The sequence below is a fragment of the Galeopterus variegatus genome, unplaced genomic scaffold (genome assembly GCF_000696425.1).
Source record: "Galeopterus variegatus unplaced genomic scaffold, G_variegatus-3.0.2 Scaffold17995, whole genome shotgun sequence".
NCBI classification, from domain to species: Eukaryota; Metazoa; Chordata; class Mammalia; order Dermoptera; family Cynocephalidae; genus Galeopterus; species Galeopterus variegatus.
In genome coordinates this window covers 6,916-16,889 of record NW_007744106.1, presented here as the reverse complement: position 1 = coordinate 16,889, position 9,974 = coordinate 6,916, and the positions used below count along the sequence as shown (strand labels likewise).

Sequence of the window (9,974 nt, the reverse complement as noted above, 5' to 3'; positions counted from 1 at the left end):
TGAAATCAGCAGAACTTACTTAATGCAAACATTTAACTCTGACAGTGGAAGTATAAACCACCCTATCAATGAATTGGAGAATTATTCCCGCCCCCTGATAAATGTATGAGGAGCACATATGCAAGTAGATGAGAATACGTAACTAAATGCAGTAACCTTAACTTCCTCCAGTTGTATCCCTGTGACAGCTTGTTTGCCATCATTATAATTTTAACCTGGGAAGTGACCATCAGAAAAGAAGACAGATGCTAAAAACCCCAGCAAAAAACCTTCTTCTCAATGAAATTAGGAAAAATTCACTCTAGGTTACTGCAGCAACACCACTCCCCCCAAAACACACACACACACACACACACATTTCTCCCGAACTGTGTTGTTCGTTTTTAAGAATCACATCCACTGTGGTATATAGTTTGGTTATTTTATGCCTTTTCCAGTTTTAAGATAGTATTATAGAAAGATATTTGTTTTTTAGAAAGCCAGAATTACGACTAATGTAGTCCCAAATGGGCTACATATATTTTTTTTCCAGTAACTTTATTATAAAGTACTGAGGAATATAATGTGTGAGTGTGGGTTTAATTATAATATAGAGAACATCTTCTGCCTTTGCAGTCTTCCATCTCCTCACTTCTCCAGTCTCCAGGAATGTGGGAGAACTAGCTGTCTTTGGTTTGGAATTTTGTTTCAGAAAGGCTACAAGACTGACATCAAGTGGATGTGTCAAAAATGACAACTAGTGCAAAACCTTTAAACTAAATAAGTCTTCTTTGCCTAAAATATAGTTTTAATAGAATGATATGTAAAGAAGAAAGGAAACATGCATGCTTTTGCTCAGTTAATAAACTTTGTGAAATTCAGTAGCTACTCTGATTGACAATGTCCCCAATACTTTTTAGGTGTTATGTTGCCAGTGGTTATTGCTTTGATTGCAATAACACTTTCAGTATTTGTTCTGGTGGGTTTGTATCGAATGTGCTGGAAGACAGACCCAGGTAGGTAACATTGTCTTGTTTTGTTTTCCTGAAAGGAGAATGAATATATGCTCAGTCTTAAACTCTTACAGGAAGAGAGGAGTTCTAGAAAGGAATAAAATGCCATATTGCCTGATCACAGAAATAGAGGAAAAGGGGCAGAGAAATCCATTGAATGCTAGTGAATGTAAGGAATGGGGATTAAGTACTATTATCAAATATGGGCACTTTTTTTCAGTGAAGTAGCCCAAATTTTGTGAGTCATCAGGGGAATATGGTAGTAAAGCGTGCATAGTGACACGCCTTATCTAAAGTGAGGATTAATTCCCTTTCCATGTAACAGAGAATAAAGGGAAAGCTTGCTAAGAATTCAGTTTAGGGGCCCATAATCTCACGAAGAGTGTTCTGTGACTTACTTCCCTCCACGGAGGCACAGCTTCCTTCCATGACAGTTATGGTTTTTATTCTTGTTTAAAAATAAACTTTCTATTTCAGAAGAGATTTAGATTTACAGAAAAGTTGCAAAGACAGTACAGGGAGTTCCCATATACTCCACACTTAGTTTTCCTGATTATTAATATGTTAGTGTGATATATTTGTTACAATGAATGAGCCAATACTGATAAATTATTATTAACTAAATCTCTACTGCATTCAGATTTATTTCAGTCTTTATTCGGTCTTTTTTTCTGTTCCAGGAACTTTAGCTCTCTTTCTACTCAAGGCTTCTCCTGAATCCCTCTTCGGCTCCCATGGCTCAGTTGTCCCCTATGTTAACTTACCTCCAGTCTTTCCATTCCAGACCCCTGCTGTGGTTGTGTGATGCAGAGTCGTGTGTCTGAGCCTTCATTCATACTATTTCTTCTCCTGGAATGTACAGCCCACCTCATAGCTTTTATAACATACCTAATCCCCAACTTATCCATTAGGATCCAACTGAAACACCAATTTACTCCATCTTTTTATATCACACCACTTCTTCAAGCAAAATGGATTATTCCTTTAATTTTAATTGTACATAATTTGATGATCTCATTCATCTTACTATAGTACAGTTACTTACTTATGTGCCAGCCTCCCCTGCAAGTCAGGCACCCTCCAAGTTGCAAACCACATACTATGCACATTGCCTTGTCCCTAATATGAGGGCACATCAAAAAATACATGTGAAGATTCATAGTTCCTTTTGATTCTATGTTTCCATGAATTTTTTTAAGTACTCTCATATATAGCAGACCCTTACTATGTGCTTGTTGAGTTAAATTTTTAAATGTTCAATAAAATAGAAACTTCACTTTCCCCACTGTGATTCTAAATATTTCACTAACAAAATTCTACCTGTCTCATAAACTGTTAAAAGGTAAAAAGCAATTATTTTTATAAGCTATATAATCTGCACTATGCTTTGTTTACGCCCTGGACAGTATGCCCCCAGGACACTAATGAATGCCCTTCCCCAGGCCAACAACTGACCATGATCATGACAGTGCAAGGAAATGTTAGGAGACCAAACAGTGGTGCTCATTTTAGCTCTTGGTGAAAAATAAGAAGAAAACTAACCAATGTCTTTTCCTTTGGGAGTGAGTGGATAAACTTTATAATAATGTCTGAAATACGTTTCCTTACCCAGTTTCTGGAGGGGAAATAGCATTTTTATAAATTATTTTAATTTCTCTAAGTTTCTATATATATTTTATGGTAAATCAGCCATCTGAGTTGAAGGCTGTGGCTGTTGAGTATATATGATAGGTAGAAATTAGTGTGCTAAAAACATTTGTAAAAATACCCTGTACTGAAAAACTGCTTTGCATAGGAAGATTTGAAAATACATTATTTGAAAAGTTGACATTTTCTACTAAAGAGGACTCTGAATATATAAAACTCCTGCCATTGTGGTGAGTTATTCTGAAGATATATAGTACTTTAAAAGCAAGTTTGGCAATACAGTTAGCCAAATCTATTTGTTTACTGTTAACTTTATTTTCCAAACAGAATTTACAGCATTGTTGTCATTAAATTAGCACCATTAAACATCTGCAGTTACTCATTTTTCAAGTGTGTGGATGAGACTTCACTAAGTTCAGAAAATTAATAAACCCACTCTGCTCTCTAGAAGACAAAATGAATCAGATTTTAGTATGAAATTAAATTATCTGGATAATGTTGACAGTGGGCTGAGATTTAACCCAAATAGGAATGGTATATATGTAGAAAGTAGTCGGTCGGCATGCCTCTATCTGTTAATACCCCCATCATTATAGCATTCTAGGAAAAAATATTAAAACAGACATATAAAATATATCCACTCATTTTGAAACAGAGCTATGAGCATCCCGGGTGATACTGTGTATGACACTTATGGGAATCAAAAAATGCTGTTAAAACCCTACTGATAGAGAGAAGATGAAGTTCAGTCTAGCTGGTGAACAGCATTTGGTGCCATGGATTAAATCCTGGGGATTAAGAGTTATGATGGGGTATCTTAGCCAAGGTGACAGAAATAGAAGCAGCCAAAATATTAGTGGAAGTCAAGGTTTTTATAAAACAAGAGTGGTCAAAGCCAGGAGAATTATATTCCAAGGGCATATCCCAGTGACAGCTAGATTAGTTCTGAAAAGAAATTCAAGAAGGAGGAGCTGATTAGCAATGGAATAAAACCATAGCAAAATCAGGAACAAAACAAGAAGGACCTTAAGCTATCACATTGAGCAGCTGGCCTAATTGGGTTAATGCAGGGTTCGACCACCAACATCCACTCCAGAGAGACCATGTCCTTAAGCAGAATGAATCATTCTGAGTTCTCACTCTAAACCCAACGTTTTTCCACAAAACACTTGTGAAGCAACCTGGCAAAGCATACAAAAGATTAGTTGCAGTTAGTAGTCTCAGTGACATCTTGCAGGGCACTTTTGAGAGACTGAATCAGTGGGCTTAAGATGCAGTTACAAACAATATCTACATTGTAGCTCACCACATACAGCGATTTGCATCCCAAGAAAGAGGAATATATAAAGGAAAGTGGGAATTCAATTCTCTGGTATAAAAAGGTAATTTAATACTTTGAGAATAATTTTTTCAGAGATTCTGAAATAAACTGAGACATTATCTAGTGTCTGTGGGATGTATGATAATGTACAGTAGTTTCACATAATGATGTGAAACTATGAGATCAAAATTAGTCCAGAACTCAGTTAAGTGCAGTTAATATAATTAGGACTATCCCATGAATGTCAAGATGTGCATTAACCATAGTTGAGGAAATGGTCTGTGGGGGATAAAAAAAAGAAACACTGGCTTTAGAAACATCCCTACCCTGAAAGCTGTCAGGGTTTCAGGTTTTTTTGTGGCCAAGCTCTTTCCAACTCTAATAACAACTCTCTTTTTTCCTAGGCATGCCAGAAAATGGAAATGATCAGTAAGTAAGGCCACATCATTTTTTTCCTAGGAGTTCTGACCCTACTGTTTAGATAAGGAAAATTATTGATCCTCTACTTATATATTTTTTAATTGTTTTTAAAAGAGATTTGTGTAGAAAGCACTATATTTGGGATTCAGCTATTTGTCAGAGCTCTCTACTATACAGAGAAATTCCAACAACTAAAAGAGAAAACTGCTCTTAAACTTGGGTAAAGAGGTAAAATGGGAAATAAAAAGATGAAATGGAAAAGTAGAAGAATGAATATAACTATGAGGGAAAATGTTATAGAGAACATATCTAGAGTTTTGAAATAGTTTTCCCAGTTAAATTTTCAGTATGTTTATCACAGTTAGGGAAACCCACATCTACACTACCATGAGCCGGCTCTGAGTGGCTTTGCCTTAAATGTAGATAGTTTCTCTATTTTGACTTTATTAAAACAAACAAAGCAGTTGTTAGCAGTGCAGGGAACTGTTACAACCAAGGTGGGGCAAGGAGACATGACAAATTGTTTCCATGTGAAAAACAAATTCCGTGGCCAGGTTTTCTTTGTTTATCTGAATTTGTAGCGTTCCATTATTTAAGTGTTTTTGTATTTCATCAGGTCGTAAACTCTAGAAATAATATCTCTATGTCATCCACACATCTAAATTAGAAATGGAGGCAGTCAAGATGTCCCAGGGAAGGAATTAGGGTTTGAAACTGTTTGAAATCTGAGAAGGAATAGGTGTAAACTCTTGGTTAAAACAGACAGTTCAGACACAGTACTGCAGTAACTCGGGACTTTATATAAAGGGATATCCCCAGAACTCAGCATCAGCCCGAAAGGTTTGGAAATGTTTCTATGTCTTACACTTCATAATTCAGAACAGGAGGCGTGCAGTATGGCCCTTGTGACAAATGTTTCACATGATCCATATTGATGTTTAATTTAGCTGATAATCACCACGTAACTAAGTGAGAGGGATTTATTGTCTTAATTCCAGAAATGGAAAATGCTAAAAAGTATATGTGTATTTCTAGTGAAGAAGAGACAAGAATTTTTCCATAGAAACATGTAAATATATATATACATGTGTATCTTCATTCTGTTTTGGCACATTTACTTTCTTTCATAGAATTCATTCCTAATTACTGTGGTGCTATCTTAATGTTTTTGTTTCAAATAGACCTCAGTCCGATAAAGAGGGTGTGAAGCTTCTCACTGTTAAGACAATTTCTCACGAGTCTGGTAAGTTCCCGGACAGTTGGTTAGATGAAAAATGATCATTTCAAAACCTAACTATAAGCTTGGATTTTATGCTTGTGAAACATAACCAAAAAGCATAACTTCTTTAGAAATAGTCAATTAGTAATGCTCAATAAGTACAAAATTCGCCTATGAAGGAAAGATAGGCCCTAGACATTTCATTTTTGGTAAGATTATTGGGCTCTCTGGCCTTTAGAAATTGTTTTTTATAGATGCGTAGATGTGTTGCAATGATGGGGTGGAGGCATTTCCTATTTTGCAGGAGTGGCAGAAAGACCATTAAGTTTGTTAATGAGTTTTTTATTATTGTTTTGTTTCATTTTTGGTAATGGCTGTGTGTACTCAACTGGAACCAGGATGTATCCATCAGTTAAAATGTCAATCATGTTTTATATCATTTGATATAATTTTAATGCAAGCTTCCTAATAAAAACAAGACACAATTACCTGTTGAAAAAATTTGCGTTTCTTTTTCCAATTTCACAGGTATAGTCATTTGATTTAAAATGTAAAGTTTTTTTTAAAATGTAGATGTGATTTGTATGGGTTAGAGTTGTATCAATAACAATGAAAAATTAGATGGTAGATAGCTTTTAAGAATATAAAAAGTACAGATTTTTCTCACTTTGAGTAGATCAGATATTTAAAACATTGATATCACAAAACAAATAAAACTACTTATCAGTTTTACAAAATAATCATGTGGCTTTAATTTAAATATCAAGTTACATTAATACATTCACAATATTCAGTCCCCAACATTTTACTTATACAAAAGAGTCCCAGAATACATGTGTTACATAAAGTGAGAACTACAGAATGATAACTACATTAGAAATATTTCTGGTAGCTAAAAACAATTTTGCAAAACAGAAAACTATAAATACTGTACCAAATCAAAAGCAAGATATCAAAGGCTGAATGTGGTCCCAATTTTATGGACATTCAAACCAGAATATAAGTACAACAGGCAATCAGAAGAAGTGAAGAGCGGGACATCCAAAGCCTGCACGGACACAACAGACCCCACATGTGAGCATTTTCTTTTAAGAGAAATCTCTTTCATTCCTGTCTCTCTTCACTCTTTGATGCACACATTTCCTTTATTTTCACATTATTCTTTCTCTCAGTTGTAACCATCTGAAAGGGCAAAGAAGCAAAATTTATTCATAGAAAACAGTTAGCCCTCCATATACATGGGTTCTACATCCGTGGATTCAACCAATTGTGGATCAAAAATATTCCCCCCCAAAACAAGACAACAATAAAAACTAATACAAATTTTAAAAAACAATACAGTATAACTGTTATTTACAGAGCATTTACATTGTATTAGGTATTATAAGTAATCTAGAGATGATTTAAAATATACTGGAGGAGGTGCATAGGTTAGGTTGTATGCAAATACTATGCCATTTTAGATCAGGGACTTGAGCATCCATAGAATTTGGTACCCTGGGAGAAGGGACAGGGGGACGGGAGGAGTCCTGGAATAAATCACCAACAAGTATGCAGGAATGAGTGCTGTCAGAAGCCACTCTAGCTTATCTAGCTATTCACCAGCCTTGACTCAGTAGCCAACCCTACTCTACTAGGTCAGGGCAAAGAGCTAGAAATTGGTTAAGAAGCCTAAATGTGAACTAATCTGAGTAAGCTCAAGAGGGACCCTGAGCGTGAGTTCTGAGAATCTGCCTGTGGCTTGCAAGCAGGCGTAACAATAATTTCATGCATTCTTCCTCACTGCCTTAGGAATTTAACCAAACACTCTGCAGTCTCCTGGGCTCTCCAAGCTGTGGCTGGGGTGCTAACCAGCACCTGGAAGTAGCCCTGTGTAGGAGCTCCTGGCTCTTCTTGTGAGGAGGGAACTTGGATCAGGACCACCTGCAGCTTTCTACTACCCATTTCTATTAAGGAAATGACTACTGACAACAGAACCATACCTTCCAGGGGAAAACCCCAGAGAACCTCACGTTTCTTGGTTGCAAATTTAATAGCAGACCCTTCTGTAAGGCCCAGGGAAAATTCTACATAGGCTGTATCCCACACCTGTCGTGACTGCAGTAGTAAGTGGAATAGACCATGGCGGGATAGTTAAGTAGATCCTTAACCCTCCAAATTTCCTCTTCTTCAAAAGTAACTTTTCAGGTCACAGGTCTAAGAAGGAAATATTATCATGGAAATAATAAGAGATGTTCTCTGGTACTTTTATTTCTACCAACTTCAATTTAGGAATCATACTGCTTTTAACAAAATAACCTCTAAAGGTTATCAACCCAGCTGATTACCATGGAAAATATTTGGTGATAGAGCAAAACTGAAATTGGTGATTCAGAGTAGATTTCAATAGTTCAGAATTAATAATCTCAAGCATAATGATCTCCAAATGCTCCTTCCACTGCCACAATTTTTATTAGTCTGTCATTAGCAGGACTCGATGATTTCTAAATCATTCACAAACAAATCTCTTCCCACTCTCTTTCAAAACATATTAAAATATAGTTTCTATATAAAACTATGTTCAACACCCTCAACAAAAATTACATGATTGAAATTATTTTTAGTTAAGTATCTCTTGCCCAATACTAACATCGTTTTAAAAATACTGGAAAACCGGAAATGATTAGGTTTGATATAAGTTCACAAGCTTTGCTTAATTTTTCTACTATCACCTGTATAAAAACATTTAAATATTTAAAAAATACAGAAAAGAATTTGAGAGTAAATATCTGACTGCCCACCTCTCAGAATTGATGATTATTACAATTTATCTTTTTTTAATATTATTGTAACATAGTTGATTGTACATATCTGTGGGGTACAGAGTTGAATATCAATACCTGTGTGCAATATGTGATGCTCAAATCAGGATAATTAGCATATTCAACATTATATAATTTGATCATTTTTTGTGGCCATTTAGCAATTCCTCTTTTACCCTCTCCCCCTCCTCCTTTCCCACCTCTGGTTTGCTTCAAGGCATAAGAAATATAATGTTAATTAACATGCAGAAGTGAAAAACACAATGAAATTTGAGCTTCAGTTGCCATAAAAATTCTTTGGATTGGTCATTAATTCAATACAGATATTCTGTACTTTTATCTCAAAATAAATTGTACCATTGTGGAGGCCAATAAATAATGTTTTCAAGGAAACAGAAATCTGAGCAACCCAACTTCAGGGAAAATGCCAGTGGATACTTAATTTTCTGAGTTTCTAACAGCCTTGATGAGCCATGGTCAGAGTTCTGGTCATTTTCTCCTGGGAAGACAGTTCCTTGCTGCTAAGTCCTCTTCCTCTGATTAGGTCACACAGGATCTAATGTCATGGGTATTCATTCACTCACCCTACCTGCTTCCTTTAAATATGCTCCCTCTCAAGCAGGGTCTTCTACTGAAAATGTAGCCCATGCCTGTTTAAATTTGGAGCTCTTTTTAATGCAAAAGAGAACACCTACTAGGGTATAACAAGAAGATGCTTTCAGAATAAAATTGAGCACCAAATGTAGCAGATCAAGGAGCCCTTTATGAGAGCATGCAAGATCCCACTTAGCTTTAGTAAGAAACCCTGCCAAGTTAAACATCACCATGATTGACTGCAAAATGCTTGTATACGTGATGTGATGCATTTTGAACACGATTCTCATTTACATCACATCTCAGAGAGTCAATATACTTTATCTCATTTTTAATATGTAAGACTATAAGAATTATGAAGAAAACTTCTTAGAGAGTACACGACTCTACAGAAGAAGGAAGACATCATATCATTGATCTTAGTTTCAAAGCACAGGCCTTTTGAAGGAGAAGATGTTCTCTTGCTCTCCTTTGTCACTCTCACCTCCCCCTCCTAGCCATTATGGTAATTATACATTATTAGCATATAATTAACATACCAATACTAAGTAGTATATTAAGGTAGTTACTTATTAAATGCATAGTCACTTTTTCTACTTACTTATTTTTACATATAAAACTTATTAACAACAAGAAATAAACAAAAGGGTAAAAATGAGCAAAACATTGAGAGACTTATAAAGCAATATATAGATTCATCTTCTGTCTTCTCAGCCCTTCAACATTTGACTCATACTCTGTATTTCCACCAAGTCTTCCTTGACTCTTCCAGCTCTAAAAGGTCTTTCTCTCATCTTAATGTATTGTTAATTTGGCAAATTAACATATATTACAGCCTTATAATATTTCTTCATGGCTTAAACTTCTATTTTAATATTTGCCCACATTATACATAATGGAAAATAGGAAAAAAAAAATGGAGAATAGAAAAGAATAGAAAAGAATCAAAATTACCCATGAAACACAACCTCGATACAAAA

At 35.4% G+C, this 9,974-nt stretch overlaps 1 long non-coding RNA gene across 1 annotated transcript; it reads left to right on the top strand.

Annotated features, from left to right (window-relative positions):
- Positions 1-905: 905 nt before the first annotated feature.
- On the top strand, positions 906-5,628 carry LOC103582814. The gene is made up of 3 exons (XR_549790.1): positions 906-995; positions 4,365-4,389; positions 5,562-5,628. It is a non-coding gene; the product is annotated as an uncharacterized LOC103582814 (long non-coding RNA).
- The last annotated feature ends 4,346 nt before the right edge of the window (positions 5,629-9,974 follow it).